The 23073-nt window shown below is 38.8% G+C and overlaps 1 non-coding gene across 1 annotated transcript; it reads right to left on the bottom strand.

The window, feature by feature from the left end:
• Positions 1-12383: 12383 nt before the first annotated feature.
• Positions 12384-12490, bottom strand: LOC147347616 (U6 spliceosomal RNA). The gene has a single exon (XR_015153310.1). It is a non-coding gene; the product is annotated as a U6 spliceosomal RNA (small nuclear RNA).
• Positions 12491-23073: the final 10583 nt, after the last annotated feature.

The raw sequence follows: 23073 nt of genomic DNA, 5'->3' as shown, positions 1-23073 counted from the left end.
CTCATTGGAAAAGACCCTGATGCTGAGAAAGATTGAGGACAGAAGGATAAGGGGGCAACAGAGAATGAGATGATTGGATGGCATCACCAACTCAGTGGACAAACTCTTGAGCAAACTCCAAGAGATAGTGAAGGATAGGGAAGCCTGGCATGTTGCAGTCCATGGGGTTGCAAAGAGTAGGAGGTGACTTAGTGACTGAACAACAACAACATTCTTCATTAAACCCTTTTTGAATTGTACTTAAAGGTATTCTTTGTAAAATAAGAAACAAAACAATTTCTAAACATTTCTTTACATTTTCTCTTATGTCCATCTCAACCAGTCTTCTGAAAATTAGCACAGTGGTAGAACATTTTCAGGAGATGTTGAGTTCTGGGATGTGACCAGGGGTATAAGAATGTACAGTAAAGATAAAAAAAAAACAGGACAAGAAAACTAAAGAAACTGGAAGGCTATTATGTTAGATGGGTTGTCAAAGTGAAGTTTAAAGTCACCTATAATAAAGACCCAACTTAGCCAAGAAAAAAGGATTATTACTGGGCACTAATTGTGTCTAGTATTTCTTAGTAAGTGAGCAAGATTGATCAGAAAGTCTGTGGATAGTTTATGTGGTGAATGAATAAAGGTTGGCATAAGCCTTCAAAGAGCAGGATTTTTACTCCATGGAGAAAGAAAAATAGTGTAAACTCCAGAATGGAAGTCAGAAGGATGCCAGCTTCAATTCCCAGATGTGAGGTCCATGAGATGTTGGTGAAAGAGCAGAATCTTAATGGAAGAGCTGCAGGGGAAAATGACTTTCTTGGCAGAGTCATGAAGAGTGTGGAATTTCAGCGAAGAACTCACAAATGAAGGAGAAATTTGTAACTGAGAATCAGGGTCTCCCAAAGATGTATGGTGGGTAAATGCTCAGCAATGAGGTCAGATCAAGGAAAAAGGAGCCTGGAGCAGTAATATGTTTAAGAATCTAGATTACAGATGAGTAGAAAGGCTCAGATCTTGGGTAATGAGCAGGATAACAAATTTGAGTAGAAGCAGAATAAACTAGTCAAGAACTCACAGATTTGCCATAACAGTTTTCTATTCATTTGGGAGAGATCAGCCATGGCTTGGGGGTAAATATGATTCTGAAAGAAGGGATAATCGATGAGGAAATTCTGACTTGAGTTGATTGCACTGACTCTAATGATAGGCTCTGGGTGTGAGGTTCCTACACAGAAACTCCCTCCATGGCAGTATGTGTGCTAAGGAGTGAGGATGGGGATCAAATGGACAGAGGTGTAGTCACAGAAACTGAGAAGCGCATCATTAGTCCAAACTGTATAAAACCACAGGAGCCATTGGCCATCAGCAGCTCCAGTAATGGTCCCCAATTTTGTATTAATTGGCATGTCACACATTGAGCTGCAACACCCAGTGTTCTACGCAGAAATTCAGGAGATGTGATTGCTTCACATGCAGTTATAGAAATGCTGATCATTATTTTTCCCCCCTAGTGGATACATATTTTTGTTTAGAATACAACCATTCCAAAAGTTACTTGAATCTGTTCCTGTTGCATTTACTGATGAAAACAGAATTGGGCCAACTTTTTTCTGGGTTTGATGTGCTTTCCAGACCTGTTAAGTTTAGTTGAAAGTAATCCTACTCCTTATAGTGTGAGATGTCTTAAAGTGCTTTGCTACACTTCCAGAACAAAAATTTTCACCATGGCTAATCGGAAGGAGAAGATGGCATCAGAGGATGAGATGGCTGGATGGCATCACTAATGCAATGGTCATGAACTTGGGCAAACTTTGGGAGATGGTGAGGAACAGGGAGGCCTGGTGCTCTGCAGTCTATGGGGTCACAAAGAGTTGAACATGACTGGGTGACTGAACAACGAGAATCAGAAATAAACAAAGGGACAGATATAAAGTTGGCAAAATGGAGAATATCAATGAAAGAGCTCTACTTAGCTAATGTGAATATAGAAATCAAATAAAACCAGGATGCAAGGTAGGAATAGCCATGTCAGAATTTCCAGTTTTCATCCAGATATTGTATTTCAAGTAGACCTAGTGACTAGTATCCAGCATGCTAAAAGCATATTACAGTCTCTCTCATCTGCAAATTTTGTTCATGCAGATGTTACATGTCTTACGATAGAAAGACTTCCAAAAGGGGAAAGTGGTTTTCTTCATGTCAAACGTAATAAACCCAAACCAGGTAAGTCGGCTTTGCAGCCTGGAATCCTATTTGTTTGCATTAAGTTGACTTCTCTCATATATCTTTCACCAGTAATATCAGACTGTATATCCATTCTGATGATGTATACATGGAAAATTTTCAGCACAAAATCACATGGGAAACTCCATAAGATTGCTATGACATGCTTTTTCTCTTATTTTTTTCCTGCTGTGATTTTGGAAGGCTGAACTTTTCTCCTGTTAAAATGATTAGTGCTTTAAGTGAATGAGATCACTTACTGAAATAAAAGTCCAGCCAAGCCACTCTCTCATATCATGATCTCATATGGGCTCAGCCTCAAGAGAGGCCCCTAGAGAGATTTCGCAAAATTGTTCATCCAATTGTTGTATGCGGCCTCTGTTCAGAAAGGAAACATGGTTGACAAAATCTAGTAAAAAGGGCCCCGGGATGCCAAAAACAATATAAACCCATGTGTGTCTTAATATAGGCTGCTATCTTGCAAAAATAATCTTCCTCTGTTGTACATATAAAACCCCTGGTGCATGAAACACCTGAACACTTACGTAATTCTCACTCTCTGTGAAGTGAAAGACCAAAAATGCTGAGCTCTGCATGTAGCCCTGTGCCCACAAATAGTCCATGCAGCTATTGGGGATGCTGAGACTTAGCCTGCAAGCTTTGCTTGGCTTCAGAGCTTTTGAGTTGCTGTCCATCTGACACAGATATCTTTAAAAAAAAAAATAAAAATTACGTGTTTATTTTTGGCTGCACTTGGTTTTGATTGCTGCGTGTCGGCTCTTCCCTAGTTGTGGTGTGCAGGCTTGTCATTGTGGGGGCTTCTCTCGTCAGGGAACATGGGCTTCAGTAGTACCCGTGTGTGGGCTCAGTGGTGGTGGCACATGGGCTTAGTCGCTCCGCGGCATGTGGAATCGTCCCTGACCAGGAATAGAGCCTGTGTCCCCTGCATTAGCAGGAGCATTCCTCACCACTGAACCACCAAGGAAGTGCCGATATGTATGTCTTTTGATTTTCCACTGACTAAACATTCACAACTAAGGATGCTGGTCATTGAATATGTCTCAGATTCTAGGTAGATTCAAAATGATTATGAAAATGTGAGATAAAGCAGTGACTGTTGCCTTACCTGCAGGCTCCATCTAGAAAACACAGCAAAGTACCACTTACCATTTCACTAAGCTCTCAGTTCTCCCTACTTTCTTTCCTCATCAGAGACTTTCTCTTCCCTCTCTGACTTCCCTCTCCAGCTACTTTCCTTTCTCCTCACTAGCTCTCTCAAATCCTCTTCCAAAAAACAACCAAAAAAAATGCACGTCACTTTGTTTGTTAATCCATATTTTTTGTATTGAGGTAGGTTCCTCAAAAGACACATACTATTAGAATTCATTCAGGGTGAAATGAATCATCTTATATAGGCCAATCCCAATATTTATTAGAGAAATTAAATGCATAGTTACAAAGAATCCCCCAATAGAATTTCCAGGCTTAGATGACATCGGTGATAATTTCTTCCAAATTTAAAAAGGAACCAATACAAATTCTACGTGAAATTTTCTAGAAAAATAAATGAGAAAATCCTGTGCCTTTCCAAAATTTAATAAAACCTGCATATTGATGATTCAAAGACCAGAAAGATATAACAAGAAAAGAAAATTACAAGCCCATATCACGGATGAAAATAGATATATATACCCCTCATAGTATTAAGCAAATTGAGTTAGACAATATATAAACAGAATAGTTTATCATATGCAATTGTAATTTATCTGAGACATAGAATTAAATATTTGTTCTTAATTCAGTATAATTCATTGTATTGACAAACATAAAAAAATAAAAACACTTGACAAATTAACTCTTATTCATAAGAAAAATTCTCACTAAACTAAGAATAAAACAGAACTTCTTCAACCTTAAAGTTCACATAATACTAAATGGTAGAAAAAAACACCTACTTTTCCCTCAGTAACAGGAACAAGGCATAGATATCAACTCTTACCACTTCTATTTACCATTATACTTAAGGTTCTAGAAAATACAATAAGGAAAGAAAAAAGGTATGGAGAATTCAATGGAAGAAGAACAAAATATTCACGAATAATATGATGGTCTATGTAAAAATTCCTAAGATATCTACAAAAAAAGATTTGAGAAATAATACTAAGTTTAGTGAGGTCTCAGGATACAAGATGAATATGCAAAAATTGATTGTATTTGTGTATATTATAAATGAACCACTGGAAATTGAGACAAATATACAAATGACTTAATAATGTAAATGTGAAATATTTGAGGGTATGTTTTTTAAATAAGTGCAGGATCCATAACTAGAGCCTAATGTTGCTGATAAAAATCAAGACAAATGTAGAGATATGCCATATTTATGAATCACAATGCTACATATTGATGCAATAGAAATTCTCTAAATTAATCTATAGATTCTATGCAATTCCTATTAAATGCTGGCTGCCCTTTTTTTTCATAGAAATTGATAAGCTGATTCTAAAATTTTGGGAAAAATAAAGGACTTTAGAATAAGAATATAACTAGAAGACTTGCATTATTACGAGTGATTATAATGATACAATTACCATGAGAGTGTGGTGTTGGTTTGAGTATAGACATATAGATTAATAGAACAAAATAGAGAGTTTAGAAAGAGACTCACACATATGTAGTAATTGGTATTCAACAAAAGGCCAAGAAAGTTTAATCAGGAGCACATAGTCTTTCCAATACCTGGTGCTAGAATAACTAGACATTCAAATGCAAAAAAGAAAATAAATAAACAAAAACTCAAACCATATATATATATATATGTATATGTATATACACACACACACATCACTTCTAATTGGATCATAGATCTAAATGTAAGAGCCAAAACTATAAAACTTATAAACATTAACTTGGAACAAAAATCTTCACAGAGTAATATTAATAAATAGAACAGAGAGAACATTAATCAAAAAAGAAAGTGAGTGATTAATTAGACTTTATTGAACTTAAAACTTATATAAAAAGACAAGACACAGACTGGAAGAGGGTATTGGCAAAACACATCTGATCAAGGACTCATTTCCAAAATATAGAAAGAACACTTAGAAATCAATAAGAAGAAAAGAAAAAACGCACAATTTATAAAATGGGACAAAGATTTGAAGAGATATCGTCCCCCAAAAGATACAGCATGGGCAATGAGGACATAAAAAGATATGTAGCATCCTTAGGCATTCAGTTCAGTTCAGTCACTCAGTTGTGTCTGACTCTTTGCGACCCCATGAATCGCAGCCTCCCTGACCATCACCAACTCCCAGAGTTCACTCAAACTCACGTCCATTGAGTCAATGATGCCATCCAGCCATCTCATCCTCTGTCGTCCCCTTCTCCTCCTGCCACCAATCCCTCCGAGCATCAGGGTCTTTTTCAATGAGTCAGCTCTTCGCATGAGGTGGCCAAAGTACTGGAGTTTCAGCTTCAGCATCAGTCCTTCCAATGAATACCCAGGACTGATCTCCTTTAGGATGGACTGGTTGGATCTCCTTGCAGTCCAAGGGACTCTCAAGAGTCTTCTCCAACACCACAGTTCAAAAGCATCAATTCTTCAGTACTCAGCTTTCTTCACAGTCCAACTCTCACATCCATACATGACCACTGGAAAAGCCATAGCCTTGACTAGACGGATCTTTGTTGGCAAAGTAATATCTCTTCTTTTCAATATACTGTCTAGATTGGTCATAACTTTCCTTCCAAGGAGTAAGCATCTTTTAATTTCATGGCTGTAATCACCATCTGTAGTGATTTTGGAGCCCCAAAAAACAAAGTCACTGTTTCTACTGTTTCCCCATCTATTTCCCATGAAGTGATGGGACCGGATGCCATGATCTTCGTTTTCTGAATGTTGAGCTTTAAGCCAACTTTTTCACTCTCCTCTTGCACTTTCATCAAGAGGCTCTTTATTTCCTCTTCACTTTCTGCCATAAGGGTGGTGTCATCTGTATATCTGAGGTTATTGATATTTCTTCCAGCAATCTTGATTCCAGCTTGTGCTTCATCCAGCCCAGCATTTCTAATGATGTACTCTGCATAGAAGTTAAATAAGCAGGGTGACAATATACAGCCTTGACGTACTCCTTTTCCTATTTGGAACCAGTCTGTTGTTCCATGTCCAGTTCTAACTGTTGCTTCCTGACCTGTATACAAATTTCTCAAGAGGCAGATGAGGTGGTCTGGTATTCCCATCTCTTTCAGAATTTTCCAGTTTGTTGTGATCCACACAGTCAAAGGCTTTGGCATAGTCAATAAAGCAGAATATTGTATTGGTTGATGTATGGCAAAACCATATCCAGTTCTAACTGCTGTTTCTGGACCTGCATACAGATTTCTCAGGAGGCAGGTCAGGTGGTCTGGCGCTCCCATCTATTTAAGAATTTTCCATAGTTTGTTGTGATCCACACAGTCAAAGGCTTTGGCATAGTCAATAAAGCAGAAGTAGATGTTTTTCTGGAACTCTCTTGCTTTTTTGATGATACAACAGATGTTGACAATTTGATCTCTGGTTCCTCTGCCTTTTCTAAATCCAGCTTGAACATCTGCAAGTTCTTGGTTCACATACTGTTGAGGCTTCACTTGGAGAATTTTGAGCATTACTTTGCTAGTGTGTGAGATGAGTGCAATTGTGCGGTAGTCTGAGCATTTTTTGCCATTGCCTTTCTTTGGGATTGGAATGAAAACTGACCTTTTCCAGTCCTGTGGCCACTGCTGAGTTTTCCAAATTTTCTGGTATCTTTCAGGATTTGAAATAGCTCAACTGGAATTCCATCACCTCCACTAGCTTTGTTCATAGTGATGCTTCCTAAGGCCCACTTGACTTCACATTCCAGGATGTCTAGCTCTAGGTGAGGCATTAGGAAAATGCAGATTAAAACCACAATGAGATACCAATACAAACCTCTCAGAATGCTTTAGATGGTTAAGAGTCTGACTGCAATGCAGGAAATCTGGGTTCGACCCCCAGGTCAGAAAGATCCCCTGGAAAAGAAAGTAGTAACACACTTCAGTATTCTTTCCTGGAGAATCCCATGGACAGAGGAGACTGATGGGCTCCAAGTCCATGGGGTCACAAACAGTTGGACAGGACTGAGCAACTAACACTTTTACACACATCAAGAATTATATAGAGCTATTAGAATTGCATATTGCTGGTAGAAATATAAAATGTACAAATTACTTTGGAAGACACTTCAGGGGTTTCTTATAAAGTAACATACACACTTATTGTGCATGAATGTTCAGTCACTCAGTCATGTCTGACTCTTTGCAACCCCAAGGACTGTAATCCACCAAGCTTCTCTGTCCCTGGGATTTTCCAGGCAAGAATACAGGAGTGAGCTGCCATTTCCTTTTCCAGGAGATCATTCCAAAACTAGGCCTTGAACCTGCATCTCCTGTGTTTCCTACATTGACAGGTGGGTTCTTTAGCACTGAGCCACCACTTACCATAGGACCCAAGTAAACATATATTTCATTTCTCTTGGGTAAACATCTAAGAGTAGAATTGTTGGGTCCTACACACTTAACACGGAGAAGGCAGTGGCACCCCACTCCAGGACTCTTGCCTGGAAAATCCCATGGATGGAGGAGCTTGGTAGGCCACAGTCCATGGGGTCGCTAAGAGTCGGACACAACTGAGCGACTTCACTTTCACTTTTCACTTTCATGCATTGGAGAAGGAAATGGCAACCCACTCCAGTGTTCTTGCCTGGAGAATCCCAGGGACGGGGGAGCCTGGTGGGCTGCTGTCTATGGGGTCGCACAGAGTCGGACATGACTGAAGTAACTTAGCCGCAGCAGCAGCACACACTTAACATAAGGCCTAACAATCCTACTCTTAGACATTTACCCAAGACATTTACCCAAATATATACTTACATAAAGATTTGTTATCTAATTTTCATAGTAGCCTTATTCATAATGGCCAAAAAGTGGAAAAACCTAGCCTTCAAATGGTGAATGGACAAATAAACTATGGTATGTGCAAATAAAGCTTCCCAGGTGGTGCCAGTGGTACAGAACCTGCCAATGCAGGAGACATAAGAGATGCAGGGTCGATCCCTGGGTTGGGAATATCCCCTGGAGGAGGGCACAGCAACCCACCCCAGTATTATTGCCTGGAGAATCCCATGGACAGAGAAGCCTGATGGGCTACAGTACGTAGGGTCACAAAGAGTCGGACATGGCTGAAGTGACTGAGCACAGCATGTACAAAAAATGAGATTCTACTCAACTACTGAATAGTATAGAGAGACACAAGCCACTGAGGTTATGCAACCAAGAGGATGCATGTTGAAGGCATTATGCTAAGAGAAATAAGTCAGACATAAGCAATTACACAATCAACAATTCTATTGAATGAATTTCTGGAAAATGTAAAACTACAGTGACAGAAAGTATATATATTTGTAAGTGGCTGAGGATGGGCGTAGCCAGTTGACTCCAAAGGGGCACAGGATACCTTTTGGGGTGATGGAAATGTTCCATATCATTCATTATTCTGATATTGGTTACTTGGTTATATGTATTTGTCCGAACATGTTATTATACTCTTAAAAATTTTGCATTTTATTATATATGAATCATATCTCAATAATGCCAATTCAAAATAATACAGCTCCAAAACTGAAGAAGAAATTTTTTTAAATTTTATTTTATTTTTTAACTTTACAATATTGTATTAGTTTTGCCAAATATCGAAATGAATCGGCCACAGGTATACATGTGTTCCCCATCCTGAACCCTCCTCCCTCCCCATACCATCCCTCTGGGTCGTCCCAGTGCACCAGCCCCAAGCATCTAGTATCATGCTTTGAACCTGGACTGGTGACTCGTTTCATACATGATATTATACATGTTTCAATGCCATTCTTCCAAATCTTCCCACCCTCTCTCTCTCCCACAGAGTCCGTAAGACTGTTCTATACATCAGTGTCTCTTTTGCTGTCTCGTACACAGGGTTATTGTTACCATCTTTCTAAATTCCATATACATGCATTAGTATACTGTATTGGTGTTTTTCCTTCTGGCTTACTTCACTGTGTATAATAGGCTCCAGTTTCATCCACCTCATTAGAACTGATTCAAATGTATTCTTTTTAATGGCTGAGTAATACTCCATTGTGTATATGTGCCACAGCTTTCTTATCCATTCATCTGCAGATGGACATCTAGGTTGCTTCCATGTCCTGGCTATTATAAACAGTGCTGCGATGAACATTGGGGTACACGTGTCTCTTTCCCTTCTAGTTTCCTCAGTGTGTATGCCCAGCAGTGGGATTGCTGGATCATAAGGCAGATCTATTTCCAGTTTTTTAAGGAATCTGCACACTGTTTTCCATAGTGGCTTTACTAGTTTGCATTCCCACCAACAGTGTGAGGGTTCCCTTTTCTCCACACCCTCTCCAACATTTATTGCTTGTAGACTTTTGGATCGCAGCCATTCTGACTGGCGTGAAATGGTACCTCATAGTGGTTTTGATTTGCATTTCTCTGATAATGAGTGATGTGGAGCATCTTTTCATGTGTTTGTTAGCCATCTGTATGTCTTCTTTGGAGAACTGTCTATTTAAGGTCTTAATTGGCAGCACAATAATGCAAAGAAAATAGAAAAGACACTTTCTCTACAGCAGATGCAAAACTTGAACAGTCTCTCCAGACATCAGTGACTTAGAATCGCCTCAAGAGCTCCCTGTTTTCTTAAAACTATTAATTATGTAATTAATTTATTTATCTTCAGCTGTGCTAAGTCTGTGTGGACTTTCTCCAGTTGCGGCCATCAGGGGATACTCCCTACTTGCGGTGCACAGACTCCTCACTGCGCAGGCTTCTCTTGCTGTGGAGCACCGGCTCCAGGGCCGTTGGTCTCAGTAGTTCTGACTCCTGGGTCCCAAAGCACAAGCTCAATAGATGTGCACACCAGTTCAGTTGTTCCGTGGCATGTGGGCTCCTCTCAGACCAGAGTGGGACCTGTGTCTCTTGCACTGGCAGGTGGACTCTTTACACTGAACCACCAGGGAAGCTCCCAGAACTCCCTGATTTAAAGATCCATGAATTTTAGAGACTCCTCTGATGTTTCAGTGGCTAAGACTCTGCACTCCCAAAGCAGGGGATCTGAGTTCGTTCCCTGTTTAGGGAACTAGATCTCACATGCCACAGCTAAAATCTCATGCCACAACTAAAGATTCCACGTGCCACAACTAATACCCAGAGCAGCTAAACAAATAAATAAAATAAATATTAACAAGAAAGGTGCATGCATTTTATTGGGAGATTTCTATTTGAAATTCAGGTAAGGTATGTGTGTGTGTGTGTGTGTGTGTGTGTGTGTGATTCTGTGCATGATTGTAGGCTAAGGGACTGGGGATGGAAAAACTGAGATATCAAGGGAGCCAATGGAGAAAGGATGAGCTGGACTCTTGACCTAAAATGGGCAGTGCCAAGGGGCTGGCCAGGTAGGCTACTGGAGATGCTGGCCAGCCTGGCTTTGAAAGCTCTTTGCTTACAAGTGTTCCTTGTTTCCACGTGGTAATCCATCACCACGTATAATGTAGTCTGTATGTAAGCACCTTTCCTCAGAAATAGAGGGGCTCCAGTTTTCCTGCTAATATGCAAAGTATTTCATTTAGTAATGGCTTTCAGTAGGCTCATTTAAAGCTCTCCGACGGCTGTAGTAATAGATCAATTCTCCAAGTGGCTAATAGTCCTTGTTTGTGCTAAATATAATCAAATGGCGACCTATCTCTAGCGTAAACAAATAAGTTTTTATTCTGTTCCATTTTCTCCAAACACAATTAATCTTACTACTGCTACTTGCTGCACATTATCTGGAAAGGACATCTTCCCACAATCTGCTTGGAGGCACCCTGAGAACACCGGTGGCCCCTGTATTCTGTTTCTCACCTTGTCAGTAGGCAGGAAATATTCATAGAAAAGACAATTGCATGAAAAAGCCCTGGTCTCCACACTCCACCTTACAGCAGCAACCCATGCTTGTTCTGTAAGTCAGTATATCTCTTTGCTCTCGGAAACAATTTTTCATTATTGTACTTCAAAACTCTGGACTCAGAGGATAAATAGAAGAGGAAAAGGCATGGTGACGAAATAATAGAGCTGGTTTATGGAATATTTATTGGTTTTCCCAGAGGCAAGTGGTGGAATGGTTTAAGTACACACTACTGTGTATAAAACAAATAAGATAATTTCTGTGTCCCACAAACGTGCGCCAATGTCTCCAGACTAGATGGTGTATTCCATCAACATCTATTTTCTTCCACCACAAAATTGAAAATTAAAAATAAAAACACCCCTCCCTCATAAAATGAATAAAATACATTTCTTTCAATGTTTGAATCCATGTATTTCACATGCAGGTGAGTGAAGTGAATGAATTCGCTCAGTTGTGTCCGACTCTTTGTGACACCATGGACTGTAGCCTACCAGGCTCCTCTATCCATGGCATTTTCCAGGCAAGAATACTGGAGTGGGTTGCCATTTCCTTCTCCAGAAGATCTTCCTGACCCAGGGATTGAACCCAGGTCTCCCGCATTGTAGGCAGACGCTTTACCGTCTGAGCCACCAGGGAAGTCCTGCATTCACATGCAGGTGAATATGGTTAATTGTACCAGAGAGAATTAGAGTGGGGTGGGGTAGAATTTGGCTTTCCTGGTGCCTCAGATGGTAAAGAATCTGCCTGCAATGCAAGAGACCCAAGTTCGATCCCTGGATTGGGAAGATCCCCTGGAGAAGGGAATGGCTACCCACTCCAGTATTTTATTTTTAATTGAAGGATAACTACTTTACAGTATTGTAATGGTTCTTGCCATACATCAGCATGAATCAGCCATAAGTATATGTGTCCTCCCATCCTGAACCCCCTCCTACCTCTCTCCACATCCTATCTCTCCAGGTTGTCACAGAGCACTGGCTTTGGGTGTCCTGCTTCATGCACTGAACTCACACTGGTCATCCATTTTTCGTACAGTAATGTATGTGTTTCAATGCTATTCTCTCAAATCTTCCCACGCTCTCCTTCTCCCACAGAGTCCAAAAATCTGTTCTTTACATCTGTGTCTCCTTTGCTGCCCTGCAGGTAGGATCATTGGTACCATCCTTCTAGATTCCATAAAGATATGAAACGCTTCATAGATGTGCGTGTCGTCCTTGAGCAGGGGCCATGCTAGTAATCTCTGTATCGTTCCAGTTTTAGTATATGTGCTGATGAAGCAAGCACCCACTCTGGTATTCTTGCCTGGAGAATCCCATGGACAGAGAAGTCTGATGGGCTGCAATCCATGAGACTGCAAAGAGTCAGACATGACTGAAGCAACATGCAGGCATGCTGGAATTTATATTAGTGTGACTGAGTATTTACCTAATTATCTCTAAGTAGCTATTGCCTTCTTCTGCCACTTATGTAGCCCCATTATATATATGCAAAATGAAAGAAAAAGCAAGCAAATTTTAAAAAATGTATTGTGATCTAAACATGATTAATATAAATATTTGTCTTCAAAACCCTAGAAAGCCCTACAGGGTAGGTGGGAGGTTCTTGATTTGTTTCAACTTAGAGTGACATTTGAAATCTTCCAAAAGTTTCCAGGCTAAATAATCAGTGTTAGGAGGAAATTTTATTTGTTATTAATGTATTCATTATATACAATTCACAATAAGTTTGGGGGAGGCATTCTGTATGGAGTTTAGTCTTTAAGATTTTTCCTGTGTATCAGCTCAATGCTTATGGTAATCCAGAAGGTTTTTTGAAGTAAAATGGGACAGTAAAAATATCTCTAATTAAACATTTTTGCCTTTAGTCTTTACCTAGGTAACAATGGACAGGTTATTAGATATTTCTTGGGCCTTAATACCGATTGTTAGGCAGGGTTTTTGTGAAAGTTAAACGTAATGTACTTAGAGCTTTAATGATAGATATTAGAAGGCCTTTGATAATGGACTGGCTTGTCATCCGTCTCCAAATGCACTTTGGTGGTTAGAATGGGTCCCTGGAGTCTTTCACCATCATAATCTCATTTCACCTTCTTGTCATAGAATTTACTTGTGGTCCAGATTTAATAAATATTTTGTAAGCACCTTCCATGTAGCCTGTCTCTTGCTAGGTGCTCGGTGCTCAGCACTGAACAAACCAGAGTTTGTCCCTGCCCTCCTATTCTTACAATCGAGCTCCTCAGGGGCAGCAGTGGATAACAGAGCGGTAAATTCTGAAACTCCTATCTCCAGGGATTCTGACTGAATAAAGCGAGTCAGGCCCAGGCATCTGCATTTTCACAGGTATCCCAGGTGATTTTTAAATAAGCTTTCCAAAGGCTTTGCCTGAAGATGCGCATTCTGCCACCTGCTCAGGCAGCTCAGGGCTGTGAACCTTGAGAGCCATAGTATCTGCTAGGGTTGCTTGACAAAATATCGTAGATGGTTTGCTTAGACAATAGGAATGTATTTCCCATAGTTCTGGAGGCTAGACGTTCAAGATCAACAAGTCAGCATGGTCTGTTTTGGGTGACAGTTCTTTTCCTAGCTGGCAGAGGAATACCTCTTCACTATGGACTCGTGACTGTCCCTGGGTTCAAATGCACTTCTTGAACACTTCTTGCTCTTCTTGAGCAAGCAAACTCTCTGACTTCTCTTCTCATAGAAGCACTAATCCCACCGGACCAGGACTCTACCTCCATAACCTTTTATCCTAATTACCTCCCAGAGACCCTGACTCCAAATTCCATCACCTTGGGCCTTAGGAGTTCAGTATATGAATTTAGGGGGACATAATTCAGCCCACTGAGACATCTTGAGCACACTCACCCTTCGTCCCATTTACCTTCATTATCATAGAACTTGGGGAACCCACCCGTGGTACTCGAAACAACAGAATTAGAATCCACAGGCACCTTAAACCTGCTTCCAGAGACTGCAGACACATTTTTTAATAAAATAATGACTAACTAAAAAATAAAATTAGAGTCTCAAATCATTTATCTTAGAGGGAAAGTAAATATCAGATGGCATTAATGAATGACTATATATTTTTTTAATATATTATATATTTTATATATACACCCCAGGCTTCCCAGGGGCACTAGTAGCAAAAAATCTGCCTGCCAATGCAAGATACCTAAGAGATGTGGGTTAGATCCCTGGGTGAGGACGAGGAAGATTAAATGACAACCTACTCCAGTATTCTTGCTGAGAAATCCCATGGACAGAGGAGGCTGGCCAGCTACAGTCTATAGTGTTGCAAAGAGTCTGAAGTGACTTAGCATGGACACATGCATATATATACATATATACCCTACCACCAATCTGATGTTTTCGTTTATGAACTCTACACAGTGAATTTCCTAAGGGGATTAGTAGGGAAGACTATGAATTCTAACAGTATTTGGCATTCCATAGAAACATCTAAAATCTCTACAAAAAATATTCTTCAAACTCATTTGCTGCTGCTGCTAAGTCGCTTCAGTCATGTCCAATCCTGTGCGACCCCATAGACGGCAGCCCACCAGGATCCCCCATCCCTGGGATTCTCTAGGCCAGAACACTGGAGTGGGTTGCCATTTCCTTCTCCAATGCATGAAAGTGAAAAGTCAAAGTGAAGTTGCTCAGTCGTGTCTGACTCTTAGCGACCCCATGGACTGCAGCCTACCACTCTTCTGTCCATGGGATCTTCCAGGCAAGAGTACTGGTGTGGGGTGCCAGTGCCTTCTCCATTCAAACTCATTTAGACAGTCCAAATAAAAAAGAGGTATACCCTGCTACTAATATGTTATACCCCTCCCCAGGCCTTTTCCTTTCCTGAGAATTACAGTTAAAATCCTCTGCCCAGTGTTGAATCTTCACAGGTGCAGTGCAGCATCATATGCACAGAAAGAGTAGAAAAGTATCACACTTGTTTAGGAGCAAGAGTTGGCAGAGTGCTACCAGTATTTGGGGGCATTAGATATTTCAGATCTCTTTTCCAATGGCCTGGGATTTTTTTTAACAGCTTTATTTAGGTATAATTGATACACAAAAAAATCTGGACATATTTAATGCATACCGTTTAATAAATTTGGAGATACGCATTCATCTGTGAAGCTTTCACAACAACCAAGGTGATAAATGTACCTATTACCTGTAAAAGTTTCCCCCAGACCCTTTGTGTATGTGTGTGTGTGTGTGTGCATGCATGTGTTAGGAATATTTAATATGATATCTACTGCTTTAACAAATTTTTAAGTGTACAGTGCTGAATTGTTAACTATAGGCACTTTGTTACCCAGAAGGTTCCTAGAATTTGTTCATGTTGCCTAACTGACACTTGCCTATAATATTGTAAAAAAAAAAAATTTGTTATAGATGAAAACAAAAGTGTTGACATATTTATATTGAGACATTACACTTGTGGTGTAAAAAGTGATTGTCTTAGTGGTCTCTAAGCTCAGTCTGGATTAAAATCGCTATTCATACTGATATCTGATTTCTCCCTCTGAATTTTTATATTCTGTCACCTTTTTGCAATCACATGGTTAAAGTCAATGACACCTGTTTGTTCTCCATTATCTCCCTGAGATAGCAGTTTCCGCAATTTGGTGTTTACTTTTTGGTTGATTCTCCTATAAAGTCTGTAGTGTCAGCTTTGCAACGTAAGCTTGTACTACGGGCACACAGCAGGTGCTCAAAATATATTTGTTGAAAGCATGAATTCACTGCATTGATAGGCAATCATGACAGATGCCTAAGGCATGGGTGAACAGAGTGGTATGCATTTTTGCTTAGCTGTGTATTTTTCTTCCTTAGTAATAGAATACAAGAAATTAAATTAATCCTTCCCATTAAGAACATCTGACATTATGTCACACTTCAGCATATGTGCTATGTCGTGTTTAGTAAAATTAATTTGTTTTTAAATCAGATTTTTACTCGCACACTTTCCAGTGTTTATGAGAGAGACAGAAACCAATGGACTCGGTCTTCCAAGAAGTGTATTCTATTCCCTATGTGTTTTTCTATGCTAAATGAAAGCAGGATGCATGGGTAATTATAGGCTATTTCTATATGATCTTTCAAGGAATCACTGTGTAAGAAAATCAGATATTTTTCATTCCTTTAAAGCACAACATTCATTTCAAGCCAAACTCTCTGATGTAAATATAAAATATTTTTAAATATACTTGTTCAAATTCAGGACAAATTGCTTCTCATTCCTCCTAAGTTATCCTACCCTATTCTATTCAGGAAAGTTGGATTTACATAATTTCATCTCAGAGGAAAACAAAATGGAAAGCAGAAAATATAACAGAACCAATCCCAAATAACATGATGAGTCTTTACAGACAGATAGGCACATAAGGACCTAAAGGTAAATAATTATTTCTAGGAAGCATACAAACAAAGAAGAATGTTGTCAATGCCCCTTACAATTGGGGTGAATGTATCCCAGTTTGTTCTGCCTCATTTTACTTTCAAAAATGTTCTGGTTTGGGCAATAAATTTTATGATCATTTAAAAATTTTTATAAGACTTCTTTTTTGATGGGGATCATTTTTAACATTTTTATTGAGTTTGTTACAATATTGCTTCTGTTTTATGTTTTTGATTTTTCATTGCAAGGCATGTGGGATCTGAGCTCCCCAGCCAAGGATCAAACCCACACTTTCTGCATTAGAAGGCAAAGTCTTAACCACTAGGCCACCGGGGAAGTCCCATGAGCATCTTCTGTTTTTGATTTTGGATAACTAAAGCTTGGAAAACTAAGATTTTTGAAATGTATCTAACTGAATAGTAACGTATATTCCCTAGTATTGATTTTTTTTCCCTCTTTCAAATATATTTTGGAAGAATAATTGTTCTGAAATTCAGAATAGCAAACTCAATTCTTTCCCCTCATATCTGACTGTGATAAACTCTTTGTGAGACTCGCGCTTTGAAAATGTGTGCCAAGTCAAATATAGGACATTGAAACAGTGATAAGTCACACAATAACTATGGAACACATGCTGGATTTCTGCTCAGAGAACCTGAATTCTGGTCTATACCATAAACCAACTTTGTAGCCATGGTCCATTCATTCAAACTTTCCAAACACAAATACTATGAGATGTAAAAAGAGACTAACTTAACAGGTTAACAGGATCAAATAAGAAGATATGTACATGTTATTATTATCATCCTATTCCATTTAAGGCAGGCCTGAAAGGCACTTTAACTGAGAAAAGAGAAAACTGTACAGGGCTTGAAATTTGGAATATGGTTGGTTTGCTATAGGTTCTGGCTTAGCGAGTATCTTACCATGGGAAGCTATTTAACCTTCTTAATTCTTAGTTCGTTCACCTGCAAAATGGGGATAATCATGTCCGAGTTCTCAGGCTTATAAGAGAACTCAAAACATTTCACAAATAAATAGTAACTTTGGTACTTTAGAGCAGCGCTGTGGTGACGATGGTTTCCTGTGACATAAAATAGCGTGGTAGAATCCCCAAAATTTGCACAAGTCTGAAATGTGTCTACAGACATATGGCAGATGACAAATGGTAAAGGGAGGTGAATCCAAGTTATTTTAGAAAATAAAAAGTAGTAAATTCCATAGGTTAAATGTATTTGCAGGCCGGGTGACCCATTTAGCTCCTTCAATTCTTCTATATCATTGCAGCCTGCGTGCGTGCTAAGTTGCTTCCGTCGTGCCTGATTCTTTGCCACCCCATGGACTGTAGCCCACCAGGCTCCCCTGTCCACGGGATTCTCCAGGTAAGAATACTGGAGTGGGTAGAAAATTCCATTTCCAGGGGTTCTTCCTGACCTAGGGATGAAATCCAGGTATCCTGCCAGAGTCTACCATCTGAGCCACCAAGGAAGCCCTATTGTAGCTTACAGCCTATTAAACTGAAAATTAGTTTGTAACATTTAAACAAAATTGTTAACTATGAAGAAAAGCTGATAAAAATAGTCACCAAATTGCAGAAAGGAGAACGTTAATGATTATAGAACTTTATTGGCTAGATTGATAGATGAAAAGACAGGATATTGATCTGCAGAGATTTAGTGTGACCAGGAGAAAAATAAAGAAAGTAGCAGTTGGATTGCCAGCAGTATGATATTCAAAAAATGTCACTGTGGGAGAGATTGATAACTATAGTTGAAAACCGTAATAAAACTCAGCCACATTTATCTGGTTTAGGCTGTTTCATGCCTTAGAACACAGAAGTTTCATGACATTTTTCATAGACAGGCAGTGATTGCAGATTTTCACACTTTTCAGATTAATTGTGGAAGAATTGAAGAAAGCGGGGACAGAACACAAAGGAGCATTGCTCACCCAAAATTTTTCTAAAGATGTAACTTGTTTTGTAGCTTCTTTTTTAAAACCTTGTTTCAACTCTTCATTAAACAAGATTTGAAAATTTTTGTATACTGTATGATAAACAGTAGATCTTTGATCATTTATTATTTATCATCTAAGAATGGACAGGAGAAAAATACTAGAGTTGAAGAGGTGAATAACTCAGTTTTTACCTGTATGGATTGAGAATTTTTAGAATATATTCCTAAATTAAAAGTTTATTAATCCATTGATTGTCAAATTTTGATTGAGGTTCTCTCACCATTTTGTCTTCTCGAATAGTAGGTATTACCAGTATACCCTCCAGAATGGGAGGCATAAAAATGAGAGAAAAAATCAACTTGGCAAAAAAAAGTAATTAAGGGGGGAAACTTAAGTATAGAACCTTATAAACTATAAAAAGTTTACTAGTAATCAAAGTGTCTGACTTTCCCTTTATGCAAATATTATTGAAAATTTTACATATGCAAATAAAGTTACTTCTTTATGACAGAGATTAAAGATGTACAGTACAGTGATTAGTATTCCTTGTATGCATTCAAAACAGCAAGATTGATATGCAAGCAAAATGAATTACAGTCAGGAATAATGCTCTATTACTATCATATCACTCAAAACCAGGATCAGGTAGGTATTTTAGCATTTGGGGAAATGTGGGAATCTGTCAAGGCACTAGCAAGAGACAGGAAATTTTCTCATCCAGGAATATGATTTTCTATCACTTATGATTAAGAATCTCTCATGATTAAGTGATCTTTAGGTCACTGGTTCAATTAAGGCTTGAAGGAGGAATTGACAATTGAGTTTCCCAGTGGCTCAGATGGTGAAGAATTTGCCCACAGTTTGGGACACCTGCGTTCGATCCTTGGCTCAGGAAGATCCTCTGGAGAAGGGAATAGCTACTCATTCCAGTATTCTTGCCTGAAGAATTCTTCGGACAGGGGAGTCTGGCAGGATACAGTCCATGCAGTTGCAGAGTCAGACATGACTGAATGACTAACATGATTATGAAATCTATATGCCACAAATGAATTAAAATACAATTGAAAGTATATAGTGGTATAATTATTTATGAAACAAAACCAGCCTTGCATAGTTCACAGACATTGGGCAAGATTGATCTGTTAGGTCTTAGATCATGAAGATCAATGCTCAACTATTCATAAAGATTTTCATTATGGAGGAAAACTGTAACTGAATACATTATTTTAGGGGAAAGGGGGATATTAAATCCAAGCAGGTATTCAGTTTGGAAGTTGTTTGGGAGAATCAATCCCTTCATTAGGTTAATGAAGCTTTTTTTTTTTTTTTTAATTATGCCTGTCTGTTAAAAAGCTACATTTATCCAGAAGCTTTGGGTCACATTTTTATCATGTGCCAAGGTTAACATTAAATGTAGTCATGTATTATTTCCTTTTGAAGATTGAACCACAGTAGCAACTAAGGTAATAATAATCTATAACTAAGGATGAATAGGGCTTCCTGGGTGGCTCAGATAGTAAAGTATCTGCATTGGATACAAGAGATCTGGGTTCAATCCCTGGGTCAGGAAGATCTCCTGGAAAAGGGAATGGCTACCCACTCCAGTATTCTTGCCTGGAGAATTCCCTGGACAGAGGAGCTTGGCAGGCTACAGTCCATGGGATTGCAAAGAGTTGGACACAACTGAGTGACTAACACTTTCACTTCTACTACATGGCTTAATAAGGTCTTTTTTTCCTAGATGGTTAATTTAGAATTTTGCTGAAAAGAATATATATGGTATTTCTGAAATTCACTCCCTTTAGAAAGGCGCACTGTGAATCATAGAATTAGTTTAACTCAAATCTATCAAATAGCTTAAAATCACCAAGATTCCCCATAACTTCATCTAAATGGTGTTTGAGTTACTGCACCTACTTTTGTCAACTAAAAATATGCACAATGTGAGAATTGCAAGTTAAGTTCTGTTTGGGGCAAAATGGGGACTGGAACCAGGGAGACAGCACCCTAGGTAGCTCTGAGAAACTGCTCCAAAGAGTTAGGGGGATGGTCAGTATACATGTGATTTTGGTGAAGGGGGAGTACATGCATCAAGCACAGATTTTTTTTTTGTATAAGGTTTTTGCTGGAATCATGAAGCTTCTGCTAGTCAGGAGAAACAATCATCACCATGAAGGATTTTAGTGCTTTTCTAGATATGAGATGACATAAGAATTGGGCTCATAAATCAGCTCCTGAGAATATCTAACTATCTGAAGACCTGTCCTGCCAGTTTTCCCTGAGCACAGAGTGCCTCATTTCTGCTCTTCACCCTGAACGCCTTCCAGGAGTGTTGAAGGTCAGCAGCTGCAGCAGCACATGATTTCATCCTTGTAGAGGTAGACGGCAAGCATCCATGGCAAGTGCCAATTTATAGTTGACACTTTTAAGAAGTTGACAGATCCGTGCTACCTGAAGACTCTCTAGTTCACCTCTGATTGGAAATTTGGAAATGTTGACAGTGTCACATGCAAAGTTGGGAGTTGAAATAAGAATTATGCCCTTCATACTTGACCCGCATCTAGAGTTGTCAAAAACAAAACCAACAACACCAACAAAATAATAATACATGACCTTAGGAGCCAGATGGTAAAGAGAGAAATAAGGAAGAGTATAAAAGTTTAATATAGCAAAACAGTTAAGCATCTTAAATCCAAAGTGCACTGCTGAGCACCAATATTTTAAATTCTGCATTTTCTCTGAAACAATTTCACTTTAAGAACTGCCCAATCTGGTGAACAGGATTGATTATTGCCATTGGTATCTTGATATCTATTCAAAAAGTGAATATATTTCCTTTCCAGCTACTAGGAATAATTAGTACTTAACTGCATACTTGGATGATGGTGGTGATATTAGCAACAACAAGAACATAGTCATACAGAGTTACATAATCTTTATGAATTACCTTACTTTATCACAACAACACTGAAAGGGACAAGGTTAGATTTTTACCATTAACCTTAGTTACCTAGGGAGAAAAGTAAGATAAATGACCCATCAAAACTACAAAATTCTTATGTTTATAACACACAATATCAGCCAATATTCCCTATATTATGTTTTAGTTTGGTATCAGTATCAAAATTGAAGTTTACATGCACTTAAAAGAGTGCATTTTTATGAAAACCATTTGCAAATGATTGTTTTTTATTTGGATGGTTTTTTTTCCCGACATTAATGTTGTTCAAGCAAAATCCAGGAAATAGTGAAGGACAGGGAAGCCTGGTGCGCTGTAGTCCATGGGGCTGAAAAGAGTCGGATATTGAACAACAATGTTGTTTGCATTTTACACAAACGGCAAAAAAAGTATCAGTCGTCTGCTTTGTGTGGAAATCAAGGTACACATCTTTACAAGTTTTTTTTTTTTAATGGAATTGTTCAGTTAATTTATTTTTGTTTTGCTTAGTTTTACTGAAATATATAGGAGGCTCCTGAACTCATATCTTCCCATGGGCAAACTGAATAGATTGCTGCACATGGATAAATTTCCTCTGAAAGAAATTCAAGAACTAGTTGAGTGATTCCAGAAGAGATGAATGAGGAAAAATCCCCACCAAAATGTGGTTCAGCGCAGAAAGTAGAACAGAAATAGCCATCTCCAAGTTTTTTCCTGAAAGGGGTTGACTTGCAAACCTTAAAAATGCTGCCTAATTGTCCAGCTTCTAATCAGTCTACACATAAGTGTTAACTGAGGTTCTCCCCATTGGGTTGCTGAAAGGCCATGACACATCTTCATATACTCAGAGATACTTAGAACAAAGAAGGAAGCTTAGATAATCACAAAGGTTTGAGAGGTGACCAAGAGGTTGTGATGGGCTCAGTGATAAGGTTTCTCTTCTCTATGAGACCACTCTGTCAAGACTGGGAAATATGGCTCTTTTATCCATACCTCTGCAGAAATCAACACAGAGAATAAAGGAAAATGGAGAAACAGAAGCAAATGCTCCAAATAAAGAGAGCAAGGTAAAACTCCTTGCTTTAAATGGAAAGGAGATAAGTGATTAACCTGCTACATTCTCTCATCCAAGGTTAAGAGACGAATCACAAGCTGGAATCAAGATAGCCAGAAGAAATATCAACAACCTCAAGTATGCAGATGATACCACTCTAATGGCAGAAAATGAAGAGGAACTAAAGAGCCTTTTGATAAGGGTGAAAGAGAAGAGTGAAAAAGCTGACTTAAAACTCAACTTTCAGAAAATGAGGATCATGGCATCTGGTCCCATCAGTTCATGGCAAAGAGATGGAAAAAAAGTGGAAACAGTGGTAGATTTCATTTTCTTGGGCTCCAAAATCAATGTGAATGGCAACTGCAATGACAAAATTAAAATTAAAAATTTTAGAATTTCTTTAAAAATCAGAATTAAAAATCAAAAAGATGTATTTTCCTTGGAAGGTAAGCTATGACAAACATAGACAGCATATTAAAAAACAGAGACATCACTTTTCCAACTAAGGTCCATATG

Source organism: Bos grunniens, chromosome 23 (assembly GCF_055505025.1).
Source record: "Bos grunniens cultivar Pamir isolate PY7600 chromosome 23, Bosgru_T2T1.0, whole genome shotgun sequence".
Classification (NCBI taxonomy): domain Eukaryota; kingdom Metazoa; phylum Chordata; class Mammalia; order Artiodactyla; family Bovidae; genus Bos; species Bos grunniens.
The sequence above is the reverse complement of the archived record's forward strand: the minus strand, read 5'-3'. Positions and strand labels throughout refer to the sequence as shown.